The 20,553-nt window shown below is 42.9% G+C and overlaps 1 long non-coding RNA gene and 7 other non-coding genes across 8 annotated transcripts; all 8 read right to left on the bottom strand.

Annotated features, from left to right (window-relative positions):
* Positions 1 to 2,652: 2,652 nt before the first annotated feature.
* On the bottom strand, positions 2,653 to 15,541 carry LOC125396262 (uncharacterized). The gene is made up of 2 exons (XR_007230768.3): positions 15,179 to 15,541; positions 2,653 to 3,714 (listed from the first exon to the last, which is right to left on the bottom strand). It is a non-coding gene; the product is annotated as an uncharacterized LOC125396262 (long non-coding RNA).
* Positions 4,358 to 4,439, bottom strand: Trnas-gcu (transfer RNA serine (anticodon GCU)). The gene has a single exon. It is a non-coding gene; the product is annotated as a tRNA-Ser (tRNA).
* Positions 6,263 to 6,334, bottom strand: Trnaq-uug (transfer RNA glutamine (anticodon UUG)). The gene has a single exon. It is a non-coding gene; the product is annotated as a tRNA-Gln (tRNA).
* On the bottom strand, positions 6,876 to 6,947 carry Trnaq-uug (transfer RNA glutamine (anticodon UUG)). The gene has a single exon. It is a non-coding gene; the product is annotated as a tRNA-Gln (tRNA).
* On the bottom strand, positions 8,160 to 8,241 carry Trnas-uga (transfer RNA serine (anticodon UGA)). Its single transcript has one exon. It is a non-coding gene; the product is annotated as a tRNA-Ser (tRNA).
* Trnam-cau (transfer RNA methionine (anticodon CAU)) lies at positions 8,616 to 8,687 on the bottom strand. The gene has a single exon. It is a non-coding gene; the product is annotated as a tRNA-Met (tRNA).
* Trnag-gcc (transfer RNA glycine (anticodon GCC)) lies at positions 9,096 to 9,166 on the bottom strand. The gene has a single exon. It is a non-coding gene; the product is annotated as a tRNA-Gly (tRNA).
* A 2,994-nt stretch (positions 15,542 to 18,535) lies between the features above and the next one.
* Trnaw-cca (transfer RNA tryptophan (anticodon CCA)) lies at positions 18,536 to 18,607 on the bottom strand. Its single transcript has one exon. It is a non-coding gene; the product is annotated as a tRNA-Trp (tRNA).
* Positions 18,608 to 20,553: the final 1,946 nt, after the last annotated feature.

Here is a 20,553-nt window from a genome sequence, read left to right as displayed (position 1 = left end):
TTTTGATCCAATCTATTTGGTGTTCTGTAAGCTTCTTGTATCTTCATAGACTTATCTTTCTTTAGAAAGGGAAAGTTTTCTTCTGTGATTTTGTTAAATAAATTTTCTGTGCCTTTAAGTTGAACTTTTTCTTCTTCTATACCTAGTATTCTAAGATTTGGCCTTTTAATGGTGTCCCATATTTCCTGGATATTTTGGGTTAAGCTTTTGTTAGATTTAATGTTTTCTTTAACTGATGAGTCTATTTCCTCTATTGTATCTTCAGCACTTGATTCTCTCTTCCATTTCTTGTATTCTGCTGTTCTTGCTTGCGTTTGTGGTTCCTGATGTTTTTCTCATGATTTCTGTTTCTATAATTCCTTTGGCTTGTGTTTTCTTTATTGTTTCTATTTCAGTTTTTAAGTCATGAATAGTTTCTTTTATATGTTTGATTTCTTTTTCTTGGTTTTCTTTAAGTGATTTGCTAATATCTTACAATTTTTCATTTGTCTTTTCCTCAATTTCTTTAAGGGAATTTCTCATTTCATCTTTAAGAATTTCTAAAATCCTCTTGAGGTTATTTTTAGTTCATTTTCTTCTGGTTCATCCATATTTGGTTGTTCAGGTCTTGCTGTTGTAGGGTCTTTAGGTTTTACTGGTGTTGTGTTGTTCTTTGTGGTGTAGCAGGTGATTTTACCTTTTCTATTCATCTTTTCCTCTAATAGGTGTGGTTGGGGCTGTGTGAGATTATGTTGAATAATCTTCTAGGTGCCAGTGAATCCTAAACTCAAATGATTGTTCCTTGTGGTTCAGCCAGTGTCAAAGTTCTAGTTACCCTTTTGGTTACTCAGTGAGATAGCTCGCCGCTCCTGTACCCAGCTCTGCTTACTTGCAGTTTACTGTCTCAGGCCTACTTTGGCCTAGGTTGTCCCTTTGCCTTGTTTCTGTAAATCCTGGTCTGGATCCTCTCCTGCAGAAGTCCCTGGTTTGGAGTTGAACCTGTTCTGGTGGAGATCGCTGACTCTGGATCTGGTCACTGGCTCAATCCTGATCCGCCAGTGTCCTGGGACTCGGTTGGCTCCTGGGACTTGATTTGCTCCTGGTTTCTGTTCCTAGTGGAGCTATTTGCTCTCTGTCCTAGGTAGCTGGTTCTGTCCCACTCCAGTTCTGGTGGAGATCACTGACTCTGAGTCAGGTTGTTGGCTATTGAGTCCCAGGACTGGGTTGGCTTCCTATACTATAAATTTTAATGGTCTGATAGTTTTCTATTTAGGGATTGAATTGTGGGTACCAATTTCCTATTCATTATGTTACTAATAGCTACCATAATAAGCATGGCTGCATTACACATTCCTATAGCCAGTAAGTATTTGCACATTGCAATGACCTGCACATTTTAGGGATTGACCAAACTGGATCCATTACAGGGAGAATAAACAATAGGCATGCATACAGAAAAGCTGGGATGGGGTTGGTCATGCACTGTGATCAAGATGCACCAACAGCAACCAGGAAGTTCAGGGGGTTTGTTGTATATGGCTGAACAAGGAGCCAGGATCATCTTATTTTGTTAAGAACTCTCTATAGGTAGCAGTCTTGGGCTGAAAACATCCAGGAGAAGAAAAGTGTGGGTGATAGTTTCTGCAGTGCAATGGTTTTAGCTAAAGGATAATCCTTTGTTAACACCAGTATAGAAGGCTTTTCCATACCTTGAAACCTCACGCAGAGAAGGCTTTGCTGGACCCATGAATGTGAAGCATTGGAGCCTTTGATAGTTGTACCTGGCAGTGATACACAGTCACTCGGAACTTCATCAGATCCATACCACTTGCCCTCTGTCCTTTATAGACAAATCACAGAAGCAGACCCTTGAGTAAGCTTTCCTTCATGTGTCCTGTTGTCACTCTTGATGGATTTTTTTTCAGGGGGTGGGGCAGGGTTGGGTTGGTTTGGTTTGCTCTGCCACCCAAGCGCTGGGATTAAAGGTGTGTTCCACCACCCTGTGCCAATGGTATATTTTTAATCTGTATTATCCTTTATTCTAAAGAGTGAAACCTTCTAAATAAAATGAAATAAGCGTGTGATTTCTATGTTCAAAAGGATATTTAATGTCAAGGCTGGCTTGGGAATCGCGGTGATTCTCCTGCTTCAGTCTCCCCAATGCTGGGATTATGAGTGGTAGCTACCAAACCAGGCTCTAAACTTCTGATGAAAACTGGCAAAGGTCTTCTGAAAAAATATTTCTAATTTATAGTCTCTCCAAGAATGAAATTCACTTTGGGGCAGGTAAATGGGGAACTATTACACTCGTTTCTATTTTTAGAAATAATTTCGGATCTTGGCATTTCTCTCAGTGGCAAAGCACTTATCATTAAGTGAAGCCCTCAGCTTGATACCCAGCAATACTAAAAGGAAACAGAGCAACAAGTTATTCAGACATGGTTTATTGTGTATATATTGCATGCATGTGCTGACACCATAAGCGCTCAGCAGTGTCCACTGGTAACAGAAGACACTTCTGGTGTGTGTCTCTCAGTGATGGATCTTCAGGGCCCAAACTAAACCGAGTACTGAGTGTAAGATATTCAATCCTCTATTGGAAGGCTAATGGATGCTACTGTTGCCCGAGCTATATTGGATTCTTGCTTTAGGAATACAAACAGACACAGAGAGTTGTAGCAAGCAAGGTTTATTGAAGATGAAAGCAGGTACAGTTCCAAAGGCACAAAGGGGTGGGGGTTGGGGGTGGCCCACAGGGCCTGAGGTCTTAGGTTTTATCTCACATGTCCACTCTATTCTCCAAGTCACCCCTTCTTGAACAGGTTGAAATATCTTCCACATGTTTGCTCAGAACTGATTTATTCTCTCTCTCTCTCTCTCTCTCTCTCTCTCTCTCTCTCTCTCTCTCTCTCTTCCCTTCTTTACGTAGCCTGAGCTGGCCTAGAATTCCATTTGTAGCCAAGGACATTCTTGAACTTCTAATCCACCTTCAACCCACCAAGTACTGGGATTACAGGCAGGTGCTACTGTTCCTGTTTTTTTTTTTTCTCTCTTTGATTTTTTTTAAATCATGATGGAAAGCTCAGAAAACCAAAATAGTCCCCACATCTATCTCCCCACTTTCTAACAGGACAACACAGGTACAATTAAAACCATCAGTCAGGTATTACTGTAAGTATGATTATACTCTGGATATATTCCACCTAGACGTTTCAATCCCTTCAGTCCCTCCATTAACAGGTGAACATACACACGCACACATGCGTGTGCACGCACACACAAGCATGCAGTTAGTATAAGCATTTATTGTATAAATATCTGTCGCATGTTTGATATGTGCAAAGTTTAAAGACAAAGAGAAATAAACCAAGTCACATTGTGCCTCCTTCTCCATGTAAAGTTCAAGTAGAGGCCAGGATGAGACTGCTCTGATGTCCCCTGACATGGAACATCTCTGGGAAAAGGCACAGCATCCACTCTCTGGAGGATCCAGACTGCCCTCCGGTCACAACAGTCACCTCCTATGCACTCATTTACAATTAAAATCAATCGGGACAAAATTTATAAGATGACTCCAAGCAACATATACTGTACATAAAAATGAGGTGGGAGGAGTATTTCTACTCAATGCCCAGTTTTTGTGAGCTTCTGAAATCCCCTGGGAACCTGCCCAGTCCAGAGGCTGCATTGGAACTTGTTGGAAAGACTTCAGCAACTCTACCTCAATGTCCGTTTCTGTAAAAGAGACAAATGACAAAGATAAAAAAAAATTTCAGAGACCGTCTGTCTTTATTAGTGACCCCATCAGTTTTGTGTTTCTATTATGGGTGGGAAATCTTTTTCTGTGAAAGCAGGTGAGTGGATGTTTTTCTGGGACGGTGTGCTAAAATCGAGATGTAAGTTGCAAGAAGATGGAAGGGACAGATAGAGACTGGAATACCTAAAGCGATCTCCGGTTAAAATACAGCATTTCTTTCTGTCGGAGGAAAGTCAAGGCAGAGGGCTACCACTGATCGGAGAGCAGAAACTTCATACCAGTAGAAGGAATGTCACGGCCAGAAACAGGAGGGGAAGGAAACCGCTCCCAGCACTCCTAAAAAGCAAAGTCAGTCAGGAAACAGTAGAAGTGCGGGACAGACGCGAGGGCAGATCTAAGGTGAGATAACTTTGCCACAAGCGTACCTGAAGTCTCAAAAATGCGGGTTTGAGCAAACAGAGACACACACATGAAGAAAGTAGAAGAGTGAGGTCCGGGAATCACGCGGTTCACAATCAGTTTTGGAAGAGAATCTTGCAGATTTCCAGATTTAAAATGGACATGGGTAATTTATCACGCCGGGGATAAAACCACAAGCCCACACAAAGTGTGAGACCCAGTCGACGAGGATGGGATTCGAACCCACGCGTGCAGAGCACAATGGATTAGCAGTCCATCGCCTTAACCACTCGGCCACCTCGTCACACCTGCTGAGGTAGTGTGACAGATAGCATGTTGTATCTTCTATGATTTGGTGTTTGGGTATTTTGGGGAACGGAGTTAATATTGTTTCTTTGGTTTGGGTTTTGGGGGCGGGGGATCCATTAGTTTCATTTGGCCCTTTAATTAGACTGTTTCATTTACAATCTCTGTCACTTCATCACACGTCATTATTGAAACCAAAGCCTTTACTGTCTGTAAATGGCCCTCTGAATTTGATAAAAGAAAAAGAAACAAACTGCTGAGAAGAAATGGCTCTGAATAAAACCACAGCAGGAGAAATGAATTAGTCAGACTATTTACGATGACTCTCGTTTTAAAACTCACATTGGATTTTGTCATTTCTATGTGTCCATGAATTAGACCTGTTATGATGCAGCTCTCCTTGCTCCCAAGTACGTTTTTAATATAAATAAATGCCTATCACATGACATAATACCTGACTCCGAGGAGTCCAGGTGGGATATGTGTGAAGAACTGGGGAACTCAGGCAAAGATCACCAGGGACACATTTGCAGTCACACGATTTAGACTTGCTGCTATGTGGGTAGGAAGAACACAGATCATGAGAAACCTTGGAAGACTGAACAACATGGGGTAGTAAAGGGCTCTGTAGCGTTTGTGTGCGGAATTCATGATTTGGGGGAAGGTGTGAGCAAGGTGCTTCATTCTACATTGTTACTGCCAGGCCAAGAGTTCAGATACCTAATCACTCACGTTTTGTAACTGATACACTAAGAAAAGAAGTTGTTTCATTTAAAAGCAATGGTGTTTGTGTGTCTGACTATATGGGATGCAGAAAGTGAGAGTGGGAAGCTGTAAAGCCTGTGATCTCTACGAATTGTCAGGAGATACCTGGTGACTGACTGATCATCCATGCTCAGTCAATATATGAAAAGTTCTGCTATTGTTTGATCAGGTTTCTACCTCGTTTCATCAAACTCAGAAACGCCAATGTGCTGCAGAGATGCTGTGCAGCTGCTCAGGTTCAGAGGACAAACCTTAGGGCCTAACCGCGTGTGTCAGGCTAGGTCAGGACATCCAGGACCAGCACACAGTGACACCTGTTTCTGGACACCTGAAAATATGTTTCACTTTTTCTATATGTAAAATCATTATTCTATAAATAAATAAATAAATGTGTTAATAAATGTGTTAACATGACCTAATGAAGAATAAATAGAGATGGGACTAGGGCTTCCTTGACCCAGAGGAAAGAGCAAGGATCGAGGATTTGTTCCTGAGAAGACGAGGTGTGTGTCTGAGGGCACATCTATCTAAGCATACCGACTGGGTATAATCCTGGTTTGGCTGAAAATGAAAAGCAAGGACACCAAAACGGACAGACTCACTGAGACTTGAAGCCCAGGTGCTAGACAGTATATACGGAGACCCTTGAATTGGATAATTACTGAAAGCCTCGAAGAAAGGGAAAAACTGAAATGTGAAAACCGGAAACACTTGCGGCTAGGTGCATATATCCTGAAGGTGAACTAATGGATGATTCAAGAGACTAGGAATGTGGGACAAAGGGGGGAGAAATAAGCCATGGACGGGACACATTTTAGAGTCTAGCATAATAGCCACTATACCATAAAATTCTCACTTACATATTGGAGAAGTTTGTTGCTGCAATTTCTTTTTGCATTTGAAAATACACTTTGAAGAAGTTCCAATTAGATCTCTAACCACACATACACTTTACATAGGCCAGAAATGAGTGTAAGCCAGAAATGAGTTTGAGGGCTAATTCACTCACGAAGTAGGCGGATCCATTGTTCATGAAAGAAAAAAAAAAGGTAAGGAAGGTCCCACCGAGATTTGAACTCGGATCGCTGGATTCAAAGTCCAGAGTGCTAACCATTACACCATGGGGCCCTACGTGAACTTCTTACTCCTTAATAAACTACCTGAAGTATCTATCTTTAAATATATTTTAGCTTCAAAAGGTAAATAGAATTATTCATTTATACCAAGTTTACTTAGAAAATGCACCGAATAACTCAGGTGTTCTGTTTTATAAGAACAAAATTTACGCATAAAATCTACTTAGGCCAAATAATAATGAGTTAGTCTTTTATATAGGAATTCAGTCAGCTCCGAGATAAGCAAAACGTATCCCTAATCCTCGGGTCTGCGCAAAATTTCGCCAGATTAGTGTAATTCTAGTTTCCACACCCTCCCCCCAAAAAAAAGAGGCAAAAGAGACACCTGGATTCCTGGTTTATCTCAGATTTTGGAATAGAGTAGTTCTAGAAGCATCTGATGTTAAAGACTGGGCGAGTTTTGCATACTGGGCAAGTTTTTAGATGAGATGAAAAATATGGCAATATACTTTAATTTCCGGGAGTTGGGGGAGCGGCTCAGAATGTGTTCAGAATATTGTAACTTGTGAGAAAGGAGAGACAAAATTCATGTGAGGTCCCACCGAGATTTGAACTCGGATCGCTGGATTCAAAGTCCAGAGTGCTAACCATTACACCATGGGGCCCGTATCAGCTGCTCCTCTTAGCAGAATTTAGACGGACAATGAGGAGACTGAATTCATACTTTCCTATTTTTATGATCTGGATTTGCAGCCTGTTTCTGCAGTGCTGGATAATAACTTAGGTATAGCTGCTTCTTGAGAAATATGAGTTATGTGTCTGCCAGACCTGTCATTTACTGCACTGGAATTTACAGAGAAAAAAGTGCCTGCACCGAGGAATCTCTTGGCATATACAGGCGTATGGAAAACGCAAGAAGAAAGGAGCTAAACATAAGATGAGAAAAAATTTTTTGTAATTAGGGAGATAAAATGAGTTGCCTTAACTATACATTTACTTCTTTATCTTTATCCGCATTTCACAATTGAAGCACAATTAATAAAAACTCAAGAGAGTGGAATTGGGGTTCAACATGAAGATCCGAAAAGGAAAACAGCCAGTCACTGGCCCTTATCTCGACCTCAGTCCGAAATGGCGATCCTGCCTCCAGGAATCTCAGAATGAGACTGTGTCTGAGAGTTATTTTCTCCCCGTTTTATAATTCTCTCTAGGGCTGGGATTAAAGGCGTGCACCGCCCGGTTTCTACGGCAAACTAGTGTGGCTACTGCAGTTAAAGACGCTATCATAGCAGCCTGCTCGGTAAGGCGGCTAGCCAGTGTGATTGTTTTACTTTTCCGATCCTCAGGCAAACATTATTTATCAAAATACAGTTGAAATGCCAGTGCACACAATGAATCGATTGCTAATGTAATACTAATGTGCTTTATGTTTACTTTTCTGTACGACAGCAAATATCTGTATGCATTAGAGATACTGAGCGTTTTAAATAGCAATAGATGTATTTTTAAATCAAATCTTTAGCCAAAGACAGTCTTGAAAATTGTCTTGTATTTTGATTCAGAAATTTATCCTCCGAAACAATCTAGAGGCAGAGGCAGAGGCAGACCAAACTGGAAATTTGTTAGAAATATTGATTTCAAAACTCTAAATACACTCTGGAGTACAGCCGCAATACACTGCGTGTGTCCAGGGTGTTAGACGATTAAAGTGGAAATAGATGAGTGAGAACACATGAAGTTTGGGAATTCAGACTTTTTTTAAATTTATTATTTCACTATCAAACCTGTCCAGAATTTTGTTAAATTCAAAAAAAGACAATGAAATTGTAATAGAAGTTGGTAAGGACCTCTTAATACCTGTCAAGAAAACACAACTCCGTAGTCGGCAGGATTCGAACCTGCGCGGGGAGTCCCCAATGGATTTCAAGTCCATCGCCTTAACCACTCGGCCACGACTACGAAAGCAACTAAATACTTAGGATATATTCCCATGAGAAGTACTTTTCTTCTTTTATAAATTCTTATTGAGATAATGCTTTTACAATGTAGTAACAGAGCTAAACGAGTTGTCATCATGCTTTAAAAAAAGAGTTACAATTGAAAATTGGCACACAGGAATTGTACACTTCTGATGGGGGACGTCCTCAGCACCATGCAGAGACTCAGGCCAAAAAGAGACCTGGAATCTAGGAAGCTGAGTGGCAGACGATCCCGGGCGCTGAATACAGGAAGTAGTTATTTACAACAATACTCAAAAGTCTATTCGACGAGTCTGGGACACGCCTTTCTGCTGGTTTTTCCGGAAACTCTGCCTGCCTCTTTTCAAAAGATTATAGCAGAGGATGGTTTCGATCCATCGACCTCTGGGTTATGGGCCCAGCACGCTTCCGCTGCGCCACTCTGCTTATGCGTCGGCTGATGCGCATTTCGCGTCTTTATTCAAGACAGAACACGCTCGGACTACTACATTTAGATTGGTTTTGATCTGTTTTGTTTTGTTTTGTTTTTTTAATCATTTATTTATTGTCAGACATATAATGTAATTCCAAATCTCTACATGACTGCGCTGCCCAGTGCTCAATTCATCGGTTTAAGATTCTTCCCTTTGAAAATCAGTCAGCTGAGCTCAGGAGCTCGTTAACAATTGAAAACTAAAGATACTCTAAATGTCAAAATTTTAAGTATTAATCTTTCAAAAGCTTTGACCTCGCTAAACTTCTCACCTTTAGCACCCACAACTACTGTTGTTTCTTTTTGTGTGTTGTTTCTTTTCGTGTTTTCTTAAAATAAGTAATTCTCAAAATGTATAGATGTGCATTGGCCGGGAATCGAACCCGGGCCTCCCGCGTGGCAGGCGAGAATTCTACCACTGAACCACCAATGCAACCTTACACACAACTTTATTCTTCCCCCTTATAAATGTATGTATACCGCCTCACCTGGTATATGGAAAGAGTAAACATACCTAGAAAATCACTTTCCCAACAATTTTTAAAGGATTATTTAAAAATAGAGATTATCTCTACTAAAAGAAAAAGTAGAGGATTTTATTACACGAAAAAAACGCTCTGAAAGTCTGTATAAAATGGAATGAAAGCCAGTCATTTCTGTGATCTCTGTGAATCCCATCCCATATCTACCCCAGACCCCTGAGCCCCGGACTGTAACCCATCCCCGGTTAAGAGAGAGACCGGGACACGCACACACAGAGCAGGGGAGAGAGGCAGAGAGGAGAGAGGCAAAGAAAGTCAGTTTATGTGGGTCACATATTGAGGGGTTTATCTGGATGGAGGCTCTCATAGGACGAAGGTGTGGTGAGAACCTGTTTTCATCGGAAGGCATCCATGGCCTTTTCGAAATCATTCATTTGACTCTTGGATAGAAGCCTGTTACCGAACATGTTGGACAAAATATTTTAAAACCACCCAAGGCAGTCATTCAGAGCCTTCCACCGAGACTCTAATGGGTATTTCAAGGGAGTCCTGGAATAAACAAACACTTACTTGCAACATCTTGGTTCCTGAGCAAATATCTGGAGAATGGAATGCTAGGTTGATGGCAGTGGGGAAATAAACTCATGTTAAGGAGAGTAAACCACTGCGGGATTTGCAGTCCTCACATTCTCCAGCTCCCACAAAATATAGGAGGAAAAATAAAGATTACTTAAAAAAAAATGTGTAGAAAAACTAGTAGGTAGGTAATCTTACAGCTGTCTTACAATGATGTTAAAATACTTGTAGTTGGATGTGTTGGGGGCAATCCAGTAATTCCATCACCCGGAAGGTGAAGGCAACGGGTCATGAGCTCACGGTAATTCTCACCTATCAAGAAGCCCCAGTTCACAACTGGCCTAAACTGTGTGTACAGACCCTACCTCACATCCCCCATGATTAAAAATGGCAATGGCAGGCTCTGAAATCACTGAATGTGGGCAAGTTTCTAGGAATGTCTGTGAGGAATTATCTAGATTAGAAAGACCTGCCCTAAGGATGGAACCATTCCTTGGGTTGGGGCTCTGGACTGAGTAAGATGGAAAAGCAAACTAAACACATGAATTCATCACTTTCTGATCCCTTAAAAGTTACTTCGCCTGCCGTCACGTCTGTTCACCGTGATGGAATCTCTGGTCTAGAATAAACCCTCCTCCTTGAAACCGATTATTTTCTGGTGTTCTATCACAGCAATAAAAAAAAAGTACACCTTGACTTTAATATACACTTTTTCGCCTAATAGAAACTAAAGCCTATTTTCTGGTCTGAATTTTGTTTGTTAGTTTGGGTTTGTTGCTGTTTGGTTCGTTTTGTGTTTTGAGTCTTTGAATTGACACACTAAGAGAACCTGACATTTTCTTCCCAAACGTTGGAGTCATTAAGGCTGGTTAACACATCACTGTCAGACGCGCTCACTAAAAGACATGCTCAGTCAGAATGGGGAAACCGAGTCGAAACAAAGCAGAAGTACACCCACAACGAATTGAAAACTGTTGAGTCGCTGTAAGGTAAAATAAAAAACGACATTCACAGAAGCCATCAACCTCCACACCGGATGTTTCAAGCCCTGAGACAAAGGGCTAAGGTGCCTACTTAGCATATCAAAGCTGACACTGGCCTGGCTGCCAGGCTCTCTCTGCACCCCTCAGTCCCTACCTCGTACAGGGCCTCATAATTGGCATGCCCCGTCCCCTACCCTAAACTTCTCCAGCTCAGGGACTAGGCTGCCCATCCCCCAACGGCCCTTCCCTATATAATCCAACCACTTTGTTTACCCGTCCTGTTTGGGCCTCCTGACTCCTGCACCTGGTTCCCCACTCTTGGTCAATTTCTTGGCCTAGGCTGCCCCTCTCCCCTCCCCCTCTCCTCACTTGGCTCAGGGTCTTGTCTGCTCTGAACTCTACCCGACGTCTCTGCCTCTGGCTATGGTCTCCCTTCTATCTACAACGAACTTATTCCTCCACCACACCGAGGAGCACTCACGTCCTTTCTTTTTCTTTTTTCCTTTTTTCATTTGCAAACATGAGCTCCTTTTCTAGGAATTAGACCTCAACTATATCAGGAAAACAAAGCAGTAACATCGTTACCTTAAGTAACTAGGCTCTAGGGGCAGATTTTTTTTTAATTGTTTTTTTTTTTAGTATTAAAAACCAAAATCAGTTGTCTGCTGTTAAAAAATGAAAATGTCACCAAGTAGTGGTGGCACAGGCCTTTAATCACAGAAGGAGGCAGATCTTTTGAGTTTGAGGCCAGCCTGGTCTACCAAGTGTTATGGGACAGCCAGGACTACACAGAGAAACCCTGTCTCAAAAATAGATGATAGATTAGATGGATAGATAGATAGATAGATAGATAGATAGATAGATAGATAGATAGATAGGCAGGCAATACCGTTTCTTAGCTTGCAGGGGAATATATTAAACTAGAATGCTGGCTATGGTAGTCAATGCCTGTAAACCTGAGGCAAGAGATTCAGAGGTTTAAATTCACCCTTCACCATACAGCAAGCTTAGGCCAGCTTGGGCTACATGACACCAGGGCTCGGCTGCCTCCCGACCTTTGCCTCCCGACCGGAATCTTCAGTAACCGTGGGTTATGTCACCCTAATCCTCCGGTCCTGAGGTTCTCCAGAGTGAGCTAGCGAGTTCCACAGCACCCACAAGGATGTCCACACTGACCACACTTTAGTCAGGCTTCCTGGGGTCTCTTTGCATCATGGCCTCAATCTTGTCCTGTCCAACCCAGTTTTAGTAAGAATCCTGCCAAGCCATGCCAGTTAGTGAGGACCCTTCCTATCGGTCTCTTCTCAGTACTTTGCCATCTTTGCCCTGCCCTCACGCAGCCACAGTCTATAAACGCTCAGGAGCCCTTGCGGTTTGGAGCTGAGGTCAGCTGTATACGGCCGACTCTTTCTATCCTGCACGCACTCGAATTGAATCTTCCCTGACGGCTGTTTAAAGGCTAAGCATGTATTTGTGTGTAAGGGCACACAAATAAACGGAATTAGAGTACAGGCAGTTGTGAACTAACTGATAGGGGCGCTGGAAGACTGCCCTCTGGTTCTCGGAAGCTAGTACCGAGCTACAGTCACCCTCAAGTACTGAGCCATCTCTCTGGACCTGTCCTGCCATTTTATCAAATGTTCAGAGAAACTACACCTTAACAACATCAGAAGAAAGGACCATATGTGGTGCAGGGAAATTTCGTCCAAGTTGCAATAAAGCCTAATGAATTGCCCAAATGGTTTTTATTATTATTATTATTATTATTATTTACTGCCGCGCCACGGAGGCTTGTGCAGGGAGGAAGAACGACCTTTATCTTTCCCTGAGCTAGAGCCTTTTATACCTTTAGGCTGCTGGCCGGAAACATGCTGGACAGCCAGAGGTCAAGATCAGAGCATCCTGTACTGAGAACGCTTCTGCGCTTCTGTGCTTCTGCGGAAAACCACCGGCCGGAAGGAACGCAAGCATCCTTGTTGATGACAAGGAAGTTTAGCTGCCGGTCATGGGGAGTGAGCGCAGCCAGATCACAACAATTGTTAATTCTCAGGTGGCTCTTCTGCACTGTGCTGCAGGATACAACAGCAGCAGCTGACATTCTCACTGCTACTTTCTTGAGTTAGAGAAACCTGCTTTTTCTGTAGTGCCATTTCCTATGCATAAACCTTTATCTAGACTGTAATCAGTCTATGGTTGCTTCAGCCTTCCCACCCATCCCTCGTCCTTAAATAGCTCCCATTTTTTGTAGCACACATGAAAGGCTCCCTCGTGGGCGTCTTCCCTCGGGAAGGACCCCGTGCCCAGAGACCAGTCGAAAACACGCAGCCGGATGCAAACAGCAGAAGGTTTATTGGTGGATACGCAGGTACCTGGGCGACAAGTCTCTCGAAGAGCTTGCGCGCCTGCAGGTTGGGGATGAGGGGTTTTTATAGGGGAGCAAAAGCGCGGATACAGAAGCAGAAAAGCTTTCATTTCATTGGTCAGTTCAAATAAGGCTAAGCTGAGTGGCACATTCTTGACCTTTTACCTAAATACCAAGGAGGGGGTTGTCCAGACCCACCTGGAGGGGGTTGTGCTACCTGTTTTTCTTATCTCTTCCTGCCTTCCTAGCTTGGCTGGCGATTTGCACAGCCCCTGACTTGTGACGAGCCTCGCTTTCTACGTGACTCAGGCCTCGCAATCTTCTCTTTCTTTGTTCCTATGACCAATCCATCCTGTCTCGCAGCCAGATAAGGCTGTCTTTGCTCAGGTGTCTTTGCTCAGCATTTCAGAGGCACTGGATTCCAGAGACCCTTAATTAAGCCTGTTATTTGCTCAGCATCCCGGCCTTTAATGAAGCTTGCTATCTGAAAACCTTTGCAGAGCGTTATAACTGTGGTTAAAGTTAAAACCACAGTTTTAACTGTGACCCCAATGAAGTTGGGGTCCTTCACACACTTTTGTCCTCCCATATTTATGCCACACATTTTGGCACGCACACTCCCTGGACTCCAGCGCTCTGGCGGTCACACTGCCAACCAGAGGCTCTCATCACTCCTACAGCTCGGGGCTAGACCTGGGTGGGGTACGGTCAGAGGCTATCCCAATCACCAGCTCACACTGGCTCTCCTCAACAGGGAACAGCCAAAACCCTGGATGGGATTCATTTTTCTAAGAAACCAGCACAGGATATCTACTGGTCATTTTCTAACATAGTTCATATTTTTCTACTCTTCAAGAAAAGACTTTATCATATAGACCTGAAAAATATAGGTGACAATTCACACACACACACAAAGCAAACAAAACAGTGCCTAATCGTCTACCAACGGGTAGATGCTGTTAGTATTAGCCGGAATCATTAGCTATCCACATAGAACACACTGTAATCTGACTGATGTACAGCGGAGCCTAGAAAATAACGACTACACACATCTTTCAAGTTTCTTTTTCTGCTTTTCTTTTGCTTACTTGACTTTTGCTGTTGTTGGTTCTGTTTTGTGACAGGGTTTTGCTATATAGCCATGGCTGCTCTGGAACTCACTATGTGGACAAATCCGAGTGGCCAAGCCCTCACAGAGATCTACCTGCCTCTGCTTCATGTACCACCATGCTCAACCTTTCTCAGTGCTTGCTTTTTTTCTTTTTCTTTTCTTTTCTTTTTTTTTTTTTTTTGAGGTTGGATATTTATTTGGTGGGTTATGGAAGAGAAGGGGAAAAGGAAGAGGGAGGGAGAAGGGATGCAGAGAGACAGAAAGAGGGGGTGGAAAGGGGAAAACTGGGGAGAAGGGAGAGAGGCAGAAGCTGCCTTTTCAGGAAAGAGATGAGAGATGGAAAGCCATTCTCAGTGTCTTAAACACGTTTCGTTAAGTATTCCTGGGTATCTCTGCAATGGCTACCGAACATTTGACAGTGTTAAAGGAGTTTAGACTGATCCTCTCGTCAGTGTACTGCATTGATATGTTTATTTTCATGGCTCTGAGTAATTCTAAACTATCTTTTTGTGTATCAGCTCAAAATGACTCTCAAGGGGCCCAAACAAAGAGTGACAGTCCCCAGGAAGTCCCTCTCAAGGAGGTCTCAGCCTTAACCCACACACTGACAGTTCCCAACAGCTGATTAGAATCCTAGGATGGCTCCACCCACTTCTAATGCCTGCCTGAAAAAGAACAGCGGTCTCGGAAAGATGAAAGGTAAATTTACTGTTTATTTCAAGCACCACCTAAAGCTAAGGCATCTTTCCCCTTGCGTGTGGAAAGTGTTATATTGTTACATGCCACGAATAAATGAATACTCACCCCACAGAGAGAACAGGTAATAAAACAAAAGGTAGATACCACCCAAATCCAACTTAGTGAACCCATAAATTTTATTAGAGTTACTTACAAAAAAACAAAAGCAAAACAGGGATGAAGATTTACTTACAGGAGCAGAAATCACTCAGACAGCTATAATCACGAAAGCAAGCGTAGGTGATGGATGGCTCGCAAAAGCTGGAAGCCCGGAGGTATACTGCACACGCCACAGGATGCTCAGCAGGGTTGGGAAGATCCTTTCCTGATAGCGCAGCAAACGGCTGCTTCCATGTAGTTCTGCCGCCTGTCTCCCAGATTATATATGCTTGGGGGAGGGATGAGGATAGTGAATCTGGTCAGTTTCAGGGTCTTCATGAAACTATTTGAAGTTGTTTACTTCCTGAGTTAAGGAGTTTCTCCACAGGATGGGATACACTGCCTCCCAGTAAAACTTTCTGTTGTCTCACCTCCCAGTTAACAGCTATGTGTCCTAATGAGCTTCTCTCCGAGATGGAAGGAAGATTTTTTTCGTTTGTTTTTCTACTCTGTAGCTTTGGAGATAGCCCTTGTAGATCAGGCTGGTCTCGAACTCACAGAGATCTGCCTGCCTCTGGAAGGCTTTAATCTAGAAAGACATTGCTATACAACAGAAAGTAGGAAGTTAACAACAACAACAACTTCTCCCCTCTTACTGACATTTTTTTGAGATAGGGTTTCTTTCTGTATTCCAAGCTGGCCTGGAACTCACTATAACTCAGAATAGCCTCAAACTCAAGGATATTTCCTGCCTCGACCTTTTGTAAGCCAGCTTGCAATACATATTTCTCACTAAAGTCTATTTTGCCAATCTGAGTTCAGTCCTAGGGTTTTTTGTTTTAGGTTTTTTGTTTTGTTTTGTCTGTTTTTTGTTTTATAAAATTTGAATTTTATTGACAAATATCATTTTATCTTTGATCTTCGAAAAACTGTGACTTTGAACTGCATCCGCCAAATACAAAGATTATTGTGTGATTGTGTGTCACCTAGTGCACATTTCCAAGTATTTCGTTTTCTCTTATTCTCTTATTGTCTTAGTTGTAGAACTCTAAAGTACAGAAAATGCATCACTATTTAAATAATCCTTGCCCATAGGAATGTAAATGAATTGTGTCAGGAGAAATGTGATTATTCTCTTGTGACAGGCCTATCTACTCACAAATTTTCCTACTTTCCTGGTTCTGTCTTGGTGTGTGTGTGTGTGTGTGTACATGTTAGTTCTCCTTTTAATTGGATGTGATAGTGTGTATACATTTACTCACTAATTATTAAATGAAACAAAATGCAAGTTCATGTGGAGCACACGCCTTTAATGCCAACACTCAGGAGACGGACACAGGTGGCTCTCTGTGAGTCACCTGGTCTACCTGGTCAACCTGGTCTACAGAGCTAGTTCCAGGACTTCATAGAGAAACCCGGTCTTGAAAAACAAAACAAACAAAATGCAGGTTCATCTTATTGTGGGATCCTCACCCCTATTCTCAAAGGGACAAGAAGAAATTTCCTAGCAGAATTTTTTAAAATTAAAAACCCAGACTAGCCTCGCATTCCCGGAAAGATAGTGGCCTTCCCTTCCCCCCCTCCCACCCAGGAAATTCCAAAGCACAAGGACACCAGGCCACCTGGTGATAAAGATGGCAGGGTGACCTTGCTCTAAAAACAAAGAACAAGCTGACATAGCGGGATGGGAAAGAGCAAAAGACCTTGTACCCCTGCCAAAGCAGCTCTGAAAGGTTTGCTTGTAGTTTTATCTTTAAAAAACTAACCCCTCAGAGGGACGTTACCTTCTCTCTCTACCTCGCTGTTGCGGGGTGTTGGAGATGGAAGTTACGAGCTAGCTTGTACTTGCAATAAAAAGAAACCTCGCTTTTTGCAGTCTGGTCTCTGGTTCCTGGTGGTTTCTCTGAGAGTCGTTATCTGGGCACAACACTTACATTTGGAAGAAAGCCATGACTGTAGATAGTGTTGCAGGTCTTTCATCTCAGCACAGGAAGGCAAAGGCAAGGGCACCCCTGTAAGTTCAAAGCAGGTACAACCAGAAACTGTTGGCTGTGTGACACACCTTTAATCCCAGCATTGGGGAGAAAGAGGCAGGCAGATCTCTTTTGAGGTTGCCCTTGTCTACAATGGTTAGTTCCAGGACAGCTAGGGCTGTTACACAGAGAAATCCTGTCTTGAAAACAAAACAAAACAAAATAAAGCAAAAAAAAAAAAAAAAAAAAAAAAAAAGTTCAGCCAAATTTCTATGAAACCAAAATTTCTCTGGAAATTTCTCAATCCCTAGTCTTGCAGGGCTTCTCTGTTTGTTTGTTTGTTTTGTTTTGTTTGTTTGTTTTGACTATATAAACCCTACCTCCTCCTATGTTCGATGATATTTTTTCAAACCCTGGTTTAGGGAGATAGACCTATTTTGTCTGACAGAAAATAAAGTTTGCTTTATTTGACCAAAGAATTTTGATATGTCCTTATTCTTCTTTGGTGGGGTTCACATACGTAAAGGTAAAACAAAGCTGATAGCAAATCCAATAACCCATCGCACAACAAGTCACACATCCACTGGTGGTGGGAGGGACAGTGAATGGGATGCTGGTTCCTGAGGAGCAATGGTCCTTGAAAGCGGCAGAGACTAACCAGATCAACCAGGGTGCCGAGATCCAGGCGCGCCATCTGGTGTTGCTGGTACTCGAGTCTTGAGTTGAGGCACCCTGGGGACTAGTTCTTGGAGCCTGGGTTTTTAGAGCTCTTCAGAGTTGTCTTAGTTAGGGTTTCTATTGCTGTGACGAAATACCATGCCCAAAAATCAAGTTGGGGATGATAAGGTTTATTTACACTTCTACACTGTGGTCCATCATTGAAGGAAGTCAGGACAGGAACTCAAAGAGGGCAGAAACCTGGAGGCAGGAGCTGATGATGCAGAGGCCATGAAGGGTGCTGCTTACTGGCTCACTTCTAATGGCTTTTATAGACACCCCAAGGACCACCTGCCCAGGGAGGGAACCACCCACAATGGGCTAAGCCTTCCTGCAGCAATCTCTAATTAAGAAAATGCCCTGCGATCAGATCTTAAGAAAGCATTTTCCCAGTTGAAGGTCCCTCCTTTCAGATTACTCTATCTTGTGTCAAATTCCTTATTAGCCAGCACAGAGGTTTACCCTACTCTTGCTGATTTTTGGTCCTCGCTCCTGATTACTACTGCAGCCGGCTCCCAGACCTTACTGGTTGGTTACTCAGGCGCTGTCTTCTGCGGTTAGCTGGGTCTGATGTCAGGAATGCTCCATCTTGTGAAACACTACATTTGGTTTTATTTGTTCTAAGCGTTCTCTACAAACCCTTGAGAGAGTATCAAAAGGTTAGGATTCCAAAGACACCGTCTGCACAGTCCTCAAGCTATACCCTACAAGAGATTATTAGAATCTTCTTGAAGAAACCACCATAACATAACCAAAACACTTGACCCCGACGTGATTTGAACACGCAACCTTCTGATCTGGAGTCAGACGCGCTACCGTTGCGCCACGAGGTCACAGCCTCCCGGTGCTTTCAGGCTAATTTAAGGACCCTAACTGACTTCTCATCTGTGCTGAAATATCTCAGTTATTTTGAAGTTTGATCTACTGTGTCCTCACAGTGCACAGTTTCATTACGGTCTTTCCTGACAGAGTAAGGAATTCCCCTGCTTTAACCTTAACTCCCAAACGCGCTTGCTTCTTACACACGGTTTTCTCATTTGGTTTCTACTTTCCAAAGGAAAAAAAAAAAAGTTGTATGGAGCTTAGATTCGCAGCAAACAGGACCAAGAAACATCTCTTCCTTCCCTAGACCAGTGCGGATAAACTTTGCAATGCGCCACGCGAACTAGCCCCCTGGAGGGCCACAAAGTAGTGTCCCCCAAAGCTTCGCCTCCGGGTCAGAGTTCACCGGCTTCCCGGCAATCGTAAGACTCCGCGGCTCGCTCAGTTCATTTCACTAACCCCCAAGCAAATCAGCCTTACTGAGATAGTCCTCAGTTCCGTGGGTCTCAGAAATTCCTTCCAGTATCAGTAGCAGCACGGATCCATTATTGTTGTTGTTCCTGGGGGGAGGGGGAGGGAGTCCTGAGTTTTTGCAAAGAAGCAAAGGATTGTATTTTGAAGCAAAGAGGCCAGCTACCTGAGTTTGAGTGCCCCAGAGTCTTTTACTAGGAGTTTTAAGACAAGGTCTTGCCTTGACTTTTTCTGCCTCAGTCTACCAAATGCTGGGTTTACATGCCAGAATCTTCCTGCCGCTGGGAATTAATAAAAAAAAAAAATTCTGATGTTGAATCTGAAAATGAATCAAAAGTATGCGTTTTAATCAAACCTCCGGATGAGTTGCAGAGAAAACTTTGAGAGTTCCCCATTATCTTGATAGTATGGGTGTGGGTTCTTTGAGTTCTTTATTTCTTTCTCTGCTTTTCATTTGCTTGTTTTAGGGAGGGTCTTGAGTGGTCCAGCCTTGCCTCAAGCTTCCCAAGTACCTGGAAATGACCTTAAAACTGCCGGTCCTCTCCCTACAGCTGCATTGTTGGGACTCTAGCCTGTATCATCATGACAAGGCTAATATTCTCCTGTAAAGCAAGACAAATCTGAACAATCCCTTTGTTCCTTATTCTCAGATAACCTCTCCACGCCAACTGCTCTTAGTTGCTTTTAGTTGAGGACAAGCGGCTCTGACAGGTGGGCCAAGGTAACAGCTGATATAGTTTGATCCATTCACTTCTGGCTCCTCGGTCCGGCCCGTTAAAATCTTCAAAGCAAATCCCTGAGGTCAGATTTGAGACTTGATCTTCTCTCCCCACAAGCTGGAATAAGTCTTCGAAAGAGTAGCCGGTAAAATCAGGCTAGAAATATATTGTTAAGAAGATAAACTTCCAGTTTGAGGCTGGTCTGGGGCTACCTAGTGAATTCCAGGGCATCCCAATCCGCAGTGTGAGACCCTATGGGGAGAAAAGAAAGGAAGGAGAGAGAGAGAAAGAGAGAGAGAGAGAGAGAGAGAGAGAGAGAGAGAGTCACAACGGCTGGCCCTCTAGGATGGATAAAGAAAAAATATTAGTCATCTAGGATTGCTATAATGAATACTGCAGGGTGCAATATTTAAGCAATAGGAATTTCTTTTTGTTTATTTGCTTGGTTTTGCTTTGTTAACTGTGATGATATACGTGTGGATGTAAATGTATATATGCATGTATGTATGTGTGTGTGTACACACACAAAACACATACATGTCAAAACAGGATTTCTTCTCTCATAGATTGGGAGACAAGATCAAGAATTTCTTCCTAAGGATTCTTTCTCTTGGCTGGGTCTTCTCTATCTCTGTGGTCTTCTTATGGGAACAGCGTCCTAATGCCTTCTTGTCCGGACGTAAGGATGGCAGTCACATTGATCTTACCCACAGAAAAAGACAGGATTTGTGCACATGAATCTCAGGGTTTTGAAAGCCACAGCGGAC

Source organism: Myodes glareolus, chromosome 14 (genome assembly GCF_982192425.1).
Source record: "Myodes glareolus chromosome 14, mMyoGla1.1, whole genome shotgun sequence".
Taxonomy (NCBI): domain Eukaryota; kingdom Metazoa; phylum Chordata; class Mammalia; order Rodentia; family Cricetidae; genus Myodes; species Myodes glareolus.
This window is presented reverse-complemented; position numbering and strand designations above follow the sequence as displayed.